We start from the raw sequence: 10,487 nt of genomic DNA, 5'->3' as shown, positions 1-10,487 counted from the left end.
GATGAGGGTGCGCGAGCGCGGCCGTGGCCGTGCTGGGGCTGGGTGCGCGCGAAACCCCCGCCCGGCGGCGTGTGGGTTCCGGGGGGGCGCCTCGCTGGTGCGGCTGTCCCCGCCCGGCTCTATCCCCACAGCTCCCCCCACCCCCTGCCCGGGCTGTCGCGGCACACACGCTGTCCCCTCTCCTTCCCCCAGTGGTCTGTCCTGACACCCCCGGGTGCTCCCAAGGCCGGTGCTGGGACACACGCACAGCCCCCCCATCCCAGCTCACACACAATTTAAAGGGAGGGGGCCACACAGACACCCTGAATAACTAAGTAGAGCATTTCAGAGTAGCAGCCGTGTTAGTCTGTATTCGCAAAAAGAAAAGGAGGACTTGTGGCACCTTAGAGACTAACAAATTTATTAGAGCATAAGCTTTCGTGAGCTACAGCTCACTTCATCGGATGCATTTGGTGGAAAAAACAGAGGAGAGATTTATATACACACACACACGGAGAACATGAAACAATGGGTTTATCATACACACTGTAAGGAGAGTGATCACTTAAGATGAGCCATCACCAGCAGCGGGGGGGGGGGGGGGGGGAAGGAGGAAAACCTTCCATGGTGACAAGCAGGTAGGCTAATTCCAGCAGTTAACAAGAATATCAGAGGAACAGTGGGGGGTGGGGTGGGAGGGAGAAATACCATGGGGAAATAGTTTTACTTTGTGTAATGACTCATCCATTCCCAGTCTCTATTCAAGCCTAAGTTAATTGTATCCAGTTTGCAAATTAATTTCAATTCAGCAGTCTCTCCTTGGAGTCTGTTTTTGAAGCTTTTTTGTTGAAGGATAGCCACTCTTAGGCCTGTAATCGAGTGACCAGAGAGATTGAAGTGTTCTCCAATTGGTTTTTGAATGTTATAATTCTTGACGTCTGATTTGTGTCCATTCATTCTTTTACGTAGAGACTGTCCAGTTTGGCCAATAAAAACACCATCCTAGCCACTATGGATGTAGAAGCCCTCTACACCAACATTCCACACAAAGATGGACTACAAGCCGTCAGGAACAGTATCCCCAATACTCTCACGGCTAACCTGGTGGCTGAACTTTGTGACTTTGTCCTCACCCATAACTATTTCACATTTGGTGACAATGTATACCTTCAAATCAGCGGCACTGCGATGGGTACCCGCATGGCCCCACAGTATGCCAACAAGGTTTTCCTCCTTTCCCCCCTCTGCTGCTGGTGATGGCTTATCTTAAGTGATCACTCTCCTTACAGTGTGTATGATAAACCCATTGTTTCATGTTCTCTGTGTGTATATAAATCTCTCCTCTGTTTTTTCCTCCAAATGCATCCGATGAAGTGAGCTGTAGCTCATGAAAGCTTATGCTCTAATAAATTTGTTAGTCTCTAAGGTGCCACAAGTACTCCTTTTCTTTTTGTAAGGAGAGTGATCACTTAAGATAAGCCATCACCAGCAGCAGGGGGGGGAAAGGAGGAAAACCTTTCATGGTGACAAGCAAGGTAGGCTATTTCCAGCAGTTAACAAGAATATCTGAGGAACAGTGGGGGGTGGGGTGGGATGGGGTGGGGGGGACACCTATGATGGTGTCCCTTGAATAGATATGTGGACAGAGTTGGCAACGGGCTTTGTTGCAAGGATAGGTTCCTGGGTTAGTGGTTCTGTTGTGTGGTGTGTGGTTGCTGGTGAGTATTTGCTTCAGATTTGGGGGCTGTCTGTAAGCAAGGACTGGCCTGTCTCCCAAGATCTGTGAGAGTGATGGGTCGTCCTTCAGGATAGGTTGTAGATCCTTGATGATGCGTTGGAGAGGTTTTAGTTGGGGGCTGAAGGTGATGGCTAGTGGCGTTCTGTTATTTTCTTTGTTGGGCCTGTCCTGTAGTAGGTGACTTCTGGGTACTCTTCTGGCTCTGTCAATCTGTTTCTTCACTTCAGCAGGTGGGTACTGTAGTTGTAGGAATGCATGATAGAGATCTTGTAGGTGTTTGTCTCTGTCTGAGGGGTAGGATAACCGCATTTGCTCCAGGGAGAGACTGCTGAATTGGAATTAATTTGCAATATTCTTGCAATACCTTGCTTGTCACCATGAAAGATTTTTCTCCTTCCACCCCCCCCCACCCCCGCTGCTGGTGATGGCTCATCTTAAGTGATCACTCTCCTTACAGTGTGTATGATAAACCCATTGTTTCATGTTCTCTGTGTGTGTATATCAATCTCCCCTCTGTATTTTCCACCAAATGCATCCGATGAAGTGAGCTGTAGCTCACGAAAGCTTATGCTCAAATAAATTTGTGAGTCTCTAAGGTGCCACAAGTACTCCTTTTCTTTTTAAGTAGAGCGAGGTTGCAAAGGTGCAGCTCCCACCTCAGGCTGGATCCCTTTTTTTCAGGCCACTTTGAAGACTAAAAACCCACACACCCTACGCTGCCTCCCCATTCTTTCCCTGACTAAAGGTCTCTTCCTCAACTACAGCTTGAATTAGGGAAGGGATCACCTCTAGTCAGCCTTTTGGCTAATACTAACTGTCGCTCCACTTTATCTGCCAAATCCTCTCACTGCGGCATCAAGCTGCCTGGCATTGGAAATCGACTCACTGTTGTAATGGGCCTCTCCCATTTCTCATGCTGTTACCTAATGGAAAAGTATCCATGCAGGTTCATGCTAAGCTCTTGGGATTTGATCCTGCAAAGTACTGAACATTCAGGATTAGAGGGGAGTGAAAATTTCCATCCAAACTTTTTTCCACAAAAAAATGCAGATTTGGGTTGACAAACATTTTGTGAATTCATGTCACTTTCACCAAATTAATTTTAGTCAAACAGTACCTCTAAAGTTTAGTTTTGACAGATTTTGTTTGTTTTAGTCAAAATGACTTCATTTTAAAATTTCCTTCAATTTTATTAAAAATGTTTTTAAAAGCTCAAAATTAAAATATTGATTTCAGGTCTAATCCAATGTTTTGTTTGATCTGCAACAACTTTTTCAACTTTTCAGTTTACTTGCATGTCAGAAAGTGTTTATTTCAGGTTGACCCAAAACGAAAGCTTATGCTCAAATAAATTTGGTAGTCTTTAAGGTGCCACAAGTACTCCTTTTCTTTTTGTCAATACAGACTAACACGGCTGCTACTCTGAAACCTTTATTTGCAAAAAGCAGTGTTTCTCAACAATAAAAGGAAAATTCACTGAACACATTATTCATTGCTATCAAGGCTGAATCCTCACTCTGTCACTCTGAGTGCAGAAGGTGGGGGCCTGCAAGGACTCTAAAAAATAATACTTGCCACTCCAGGCTTGTATTACACTCCCAAGGTTACAGGTTCTCTCTGACCTTGGCTTGGTAAACACTGCCACCCCCCCCTTTGAACTCAGGAAGGAGCACTTGGGAATTCCTCCCTGTGGGGTACCCTCAAGCCCTTCTACCACCACCACCACCCCCCCCAGGGAAGAGCTGAGAAAGAAAACAAAGGAAATTAGCTGTGGCTACCAGCTAATCAAACAACATGCACAAACCTCTTAGGACACCAAAAATTCAATCCTGTTCTTAAAAAAGGTAAATTTTATTAAAAACAAAAAGGAAAAAAATACATCTGGAATTTAGGCTTTGCTAGATTTTAAAAGAGCAATTCCAAAATTAAGCACACAAACTAGCTTTCTTGGGGGTTCAGCTTAAAGTTTACAAGCAAACAAAAGCATCAGGGATTAGCACAGAGATCCATAAGCCAAAATAATAAATAAACCTGATTGAGTCTAACTAAACATTCCCTAGCCAAATAATTTCTTCTAGGTATGGAAGATACTTTTTCATACCTGGTTCAAACCTTGCATAGCATTTTTGCTTATAGCATTACTGCTCCATCCCCCTCCAACCCAGAGAACAACAGACAGAGGGAAAGTTTTCCCTAATTTTAAAAATTCTAGCCTTCCCATTGGCTCTTTTGGTCAGGTGCCCACTCCTTTTCTTTTACCTGTGGGCTTGTTAACCCTTTACAGGTAAAGCAAGCAGAGAACAGATACCAAGAGGGATTTTACAGCTAACTTACTGGCTGGGTGTTCATAAAAGGGAGCTACTCTCCCACTTCATTTATTACAATTGCACATTACTTTCTCATTCTTAATAGGTGTATGGCCATCCAGAGATACAAAACCACATACCTGCAAAACTCCCAGAACAGAAGCTACTTAGAATATCTTCCTAGCCTTTAAAAATGCTACCAGTATCTATATACTACTTTTAATGTTCACCATGTCTGCTCATGGTCACCTTGTCCAACTATCCTGATGAAACCATTGGGTCAGTTTAAAAATGGAAACTAGCATAACAGATGGCAGGCAAGTCATCTTGAATGGATTCTGTAAATATACTACAGAAGAAAATAAGATTAATAAAAGTATTTTTAATAGACTTGAGACAATGGGGGGTATTCTGGCTTTACTGACTTCAGTGGAGTCGGGATTTTATCTAATGCTCAGCCTGCACAAATTGTCATAGCTTCATTGATGTCAGTTGAGCTATGACAATTTACATAAATTGAGGATCTGGCACCAGACTTGTATGAAAGACCTTTATTTTAAAATGTTACGTTCGCTTTCAAGCTAGATAGTAGTTTCAGGATTTTACTGCACCAAGAAGAGGGAAATCAAGGGCTATGCTTAGGATAAACAGGCATACCACACGATTAACTTTCCATACATGGGGCTTGATCTGACACTCACTAAAGTAAATGGAAAAGCTGTTGACTCTAGTGGTGCAGGATCAGGGCCATGAGTCAAATGCCATCGCTATAATGGCATCTGACACAAAACTGTATATCCATCAAGTTTGTCAAAAAGTTAATTCAAGTTTTGCAAGCTTGACTGTTTCTTCAGAAGTAGACTAATCAAAAATATATTGCTAACACATGTAAACATGTTATTGGGTTGATTGAAATGGAAAGAACCAATGGGAGTTCTTATGCTCACTCACTAGTTATTACAGGTACTAGTTTGTAAAATCATGAAAAACTATTTTAGTAAATTATGACAAAATTGAGTTATTTTCTTGACTTGTCTTCCTGAATCACCGTAATACCTTGAAATTCTGAGTCTTATGAAGTTATATCTTTCAGTCAAAAATGTTTATTTAAGTAAGTGCTATGGACATTTTTAGCATTTTCACCGCTCCAGGCCAATGGGGGTTGCGGGAAGCGGTGCGGGCCGAGGGATGTGCTGGTTGCCTTTGGACTGTGTGGAGTTTAAGGAGCCCTGTGAAGGAGAAGACAGGACTGGGAAACTGCAGAGGCACCCTTGGGGGTGATGAAAGGATGCAATGAGTGGTCTCACCATGCTGCATAGGTTTTGTTATCCTCATTTTATATAAAGAGAAACTAAGGCACAGATCTATTGAACAAGTTGGCAGAGGTCACATGCTAAGCAAGAGAAAGAACTGAGAATAAATTCCCAGAGTACTGACACTAGCCGCCCCCGCCCCCCACAAAAGGTCTATTTCTCTACTATGTATGTATTTAGAAACAGATATGCAGTTTGTTAGACTCACAGCAAACAAATTATATATGTGCACTATTTCCTATTGATGTGTCCAATATTGCAGTTTCTAGTCCAGAAAAAGTTCCACTATATTCAATGGCTTTTCCTTAATGCATAAAGGTTGCATTATCAGGACGAGTGCACACATGCATTGATTTGTCTACTGTGAATCTAACAGCAGATTGCAAAGAGGAGAGGACTGATTTGTATTACAATAATTAATCAATACAATTAAATTGTCACTCATATCAGTCATGCATGAAGAACTAAGGAAAGTGAATGTGGAAAAGAAAACTAGATGGATTCAAACCAGCAAACTAGAGGGAATAAGCATACATACAATATAGACATCCCTGAAAACTCAAGGGGAACATTGTGGAAATCATTGTGATGATTAAGACATACCATTTTCCTGCCAGTTGCTGAATAAAAGTAATATAAGGCTTCATGTCAAGTTGTATTGAACATCCACAAATAACAAGAAATTTAAATAATACAAACATTTGGAATAATGGGATTTTTTGTTTTTAAACCAGCGCATTATAGCATCTCAGAGGCAAAGAATTGGCTGCATAAAGCTGAATTATTTTGGATATTTAAGTTAGTCAGACAGTTTAGCCTCCTCAGTCTTCTCTAATAGGGAACACTGGCACAGGAAATTTCAATCTTTGGCCACTTCCTACTTTACTAGTTGCTGCAATATTCATTACAGCAGATGGTCTCAAATTTATTTTGTGTACATGTTATACCTGAAAATTGCTTATGGTAGGAAACAATGAAGACACACCAGAAAATGGCTAAAGGCCACAGAGCGTTCAGTTCTGTTTAATAAAGTTAGTAGCTAAGTGCAACTGGTCCGGGCTGAAAGTGAGGAGGTGATAGCAATGCACTTTTTGTACTCAGATAAATTGACCGTCCTAACTATTTTGAGGCCTAACTATATAGGCCCATCTAAGCCCTAAATTTTCAATGGCCTGTAGTTCCAAGTTAATTTCTGCACCAGGAATTCCCTAATCTCAAATTGAGTCAAGGAACTCCCATAGATTCAATCACCATCAGTGTGGGATGCTGGACAATTAGGATGATCTAATTGCTTCAATCAGGATTGAGGCCCCATTAATCTATGCTCTTTACAGACACAGATGTTAATGTAATACATTGTTTTAGCACTTGACCATGCCATCTTCTAGTGTTACCCCAGTAACTGACAGCCTGCTCTTTACTCACAGTTAAAATACTCCCTTAGCTCAAGAGGAAAAGGCACTCTAAGGTTTCCAAGGACGGGGGGTGGGGGTGCTGAATTGCTTCCCTTTCCCATGTGCAGAGGTAGCTCCATGCCCATAGGGCCTCTTCTATGCATGGATCTGCAAGGGATGATACTGGGAAGAGTACATGTTGGAGTTTTACAGATTTGCTTGCTAATGTTTGTTAAGTCTTGGAAAAAGCAACTGTGAGAGAAAAGATGCAGAACTGGAAAAATAAATTTGGGAACAGGAAAAATCTGATCACGTGCTTTATGAGGCAAATTGATCATGTAGGTGAGGTATATTTTGGCACAGCTGGTAGTAATTTAATAACAAGCATCATAATTATCAAAAATCCCAAGGTGCCTACCACGAGCACTAAACTGTGTTCCTTTAAAAAATACAACAAAAAAACCCGGACCTATAGATATCCATTTAACAGTTCATGAAGCCACCCAGAACACTGATGACAGCCCTCTTGACAACCTATAAATAGCTTTTCTTATAAATGAAGTACTGTAAATACCTTTACATTCTGATCCATAATCCTAACACAAACATGAATCACTTTGTTGCCGAACAGTTGACAGCCACTGACTCCATTGACTTAAATATGACCTCATGGGTGTGACTGAGGGCAGAACTTGATCCTTAGAACCCAATCCGGCAAATACTACTAGAAAGAGGGCTTGATTCAAGGTTATCCTGTGGCACTTTCCCCCAGAGAACACACCCATCACAAGATGCTCTCTATGAAGGGCACAGAGCCAGCTGTGCACCCCCTCTGCCCTCTTCTCACACAAGGACACAGTGCAGAGAGCATTCCAGGATGATATGGAAAGGGCAAGAAAGTGAGTGCACAGGGTAACATTTCTCAGCAATTCTGTGTCACTGCAACCGCTCTTAAGGGCCACTGCAGTAGGGATACAAGTTAGAGCAACCTTCAGAACTTCCCAAGCCCAAGATAGTTCCAAACTGGCACCCCATTCACAGCAGCCTCAAAGTAGGGGAATTACATCCCCCCTTCCTCTATCCCTGTACCAGTCCTAATGCACCTGCAGGGCCAAATTACCCCTTGGTTCTTGCTAATGGGGTAATCATACCAGTGTTAACGGATCCAGTCCTGCAAACACTTACGAACATGACTAATTGAGAGCAATAGGGCCTCTCGCATGAGTGAAGTCATTTCTGCACCAGTTGTATTGTACTCACAGGCAAAAGTGTCTACAGGATACTTCTTAGAGTTGTTTGCCAATTTTTAAAAAGAGTTTTTTCACGAGAAAATGCTGATTCATCAAAACTGAAACTGTTCTGGGGAAAGGGTTGGCTTTGAAAAAAATTGAAAATTGTCACAGCATCCCCCACTGACATTTTCTAAATGAAAAGGTTCCATTTTTTTAAGGTCAAAACATCATTTCATTTTGAAATTTAAGTTACTTTATATTTTAACAATTTAAAAAATAAAATCAATGAACTGGTGAACTCTCAGCACTTTGAAGGATTGGGCCCTTAAAAATTAACAGACTGATCCTGCCCCACTGAAGTCCAATGGAGTTCTGTATTGGATTTTAAATATTAAGGACAATGAAATAAAGTTGGGGTTTACAAACCAATCACTTATGTGTAACATTTTCAAAAGCTGTTGAAAGTCAACAGCCCTTAGGCTCTTAAGGCACTTAGGGATGTTTGAAAAAATTTACCTTAGATTTACTAATACAAGCCTACCGATCATCATTCTGAGCCTACTATGTCAAAAACTGAATCACTTCCAATAAAACTACAGCTCATTTATTATCCTTCACATTACAACCAGGAGTGCATAGACAATTTAAAAAGAAATGGAGCTAGAGCACCAGTCTGGGAACAAGACAATCACATAGTTCCCTGAGTCAGAGGTGACTTCAAAGGAGGAAAAAATATATTTTTTCTTTTTTGGTAGGAGGTGACTGAAAGACTCTTTCCTCAAAAATATTTAAGGCTTTTTAAAAAAATGCTAGTACTTCAGAACCCTAGAAGACTCTATGGACAACTGAACAACTTTAACACTTATGACAAATAACAATAATATAAAACTTCATTAATTGAGAGGGGAAACAATTTTTCTACATAGTTGTATTACATTAAAAGAAAGACCAGAGTTGATGTGGCTCGTTAGAAAGGCCAACATGGAAAAAAGTGCAAAATTATTCTTTTAAAAAAGAAAATATGCTGTCTAGAGATTTATTCCCCCCTCACTGACAGACTAGCAGGTGATTTGTAGGACCAGGAATGAACATATGTAAGAGGTTACATAATTGTAGTCAAGTACAATTGGGTACTAGTATGTGTGTGTGTTTTGAAAATGGATGGACTAAAATGCCCAGGAATGTTAAACTCTGAGCCCCACTGTGCCTAGCTTGGCAAGGCCAAGAAGGCACAAGGAACCTCTCCCACCACATACTCCATGCAAGGTCTACATCCTAAATCCTAGTCCTTGCCCTCAGGGAGTGCTGTGCAACCACTTCAGAAGTCTAATCTTCGCTTGCTGTCTATCTCTTGAATTAAAGGAAGGAGGACTTTGGCCTCAGTCCCCACCATAATAGTCAACAGCACTGGCCCTGTACAGCAGAGAAGGGCTGATGACTTTTTCCAAAGGGTGGCACACAGGCTACACTCTAAGGCATTACACCTTGGATGAACATAGTGCTCCCCAGAACTTCCCCAACAGCGACTCCTCTGTATTCTTCATATTACCTCCACAGATCTCACTGTTGGAAGCCAAGGCAAGCTTAATCCAGCCATAACCAGAGACAAATCCAGCTCCATCCTCCTTGAGTGCAGAAGCTTCCAGGGCAGTGGAACTGGTACACTACTGCAGTGCAGGAGTGGGGCTGGAAGCATGGAGCAGGAGGGGTTGGCGCATGGGTAGGTTAGGGGGATAGGCGAGGTTGGCAGACCTGCTCCCACCATATTTTCTCCATTCAGGGGATCATATAATGGCCGACAAAAAAAGTTACTTCATCTATTAGGCTGAGCTAGCACTAGCCTTCATGGAACAACTCCATACCTACTTCAAGGACTTCAGGGAGGATTTCTCCCCAGTGGTTAGACCAGTGACTTGCACTGAGTGCTGGGCAAAAGATTTGGCCCTGTATGTTCAGAGTCCTGTTAATAACTATAATGATGTCAGTAAGATGCAAATTATCAATTAGCTATCAGTTGGTCAAGTGATTAATAAATCAATATTTTAAATGGGAAAAAGCTATTGTTTCATCTCCTTTATTATACAAATGAATTATTGATGGCCAGTTAACAGCTGAAGAGTTTTAAGTAATTACAGTACTAATGAACCAGGTGCAGCCGTTACTTTTGTCTCCCTTCTTCAGAGCTACTGTTATAATTTCCCAGCCTGCTGTCTCCTCTGTTAATGTAAAGCAAAAGACACTGTAAATCTAAGCTGACTAAAATTAGCCAATTTTTCAGTGTCAGTAAATGTTAATTTCCAATCATTTATTTAACATTTCTTTGAAAAAGAAAAAGTGGTGTGTATTTCTAAAAGACATTTTAAGACCGTTTAAACTGGTTTCTTCACAGAAATGGAGTATGTCCTGCATCTTAACTACAGGAAGAGTTAAATGATCTATATTCTATTTCCAGGTTTCAGAGTAGCAGTCATGTTAGTCTGTATTCGCAAAAAGAAAAGGAGTACTTGTGGCACCTTAGAGACCAA

Source organism: Dermochelys coriacea, chromosome 9 (genome assembly GCF_009764565.3).
Source record: "Dermochelys coriacea isolate rDerCor1 chromosome 9, rDerCor1.pri.v4, whole genome shotgun sequence".
NCBI lineage: Eukaryota > Metazoa > Chordata > Testudines > Dermochelyidae > Dermochelys > Dermochelys coriacea.
Note: the sequence above shows the minus strand (reverse complement) of the source record.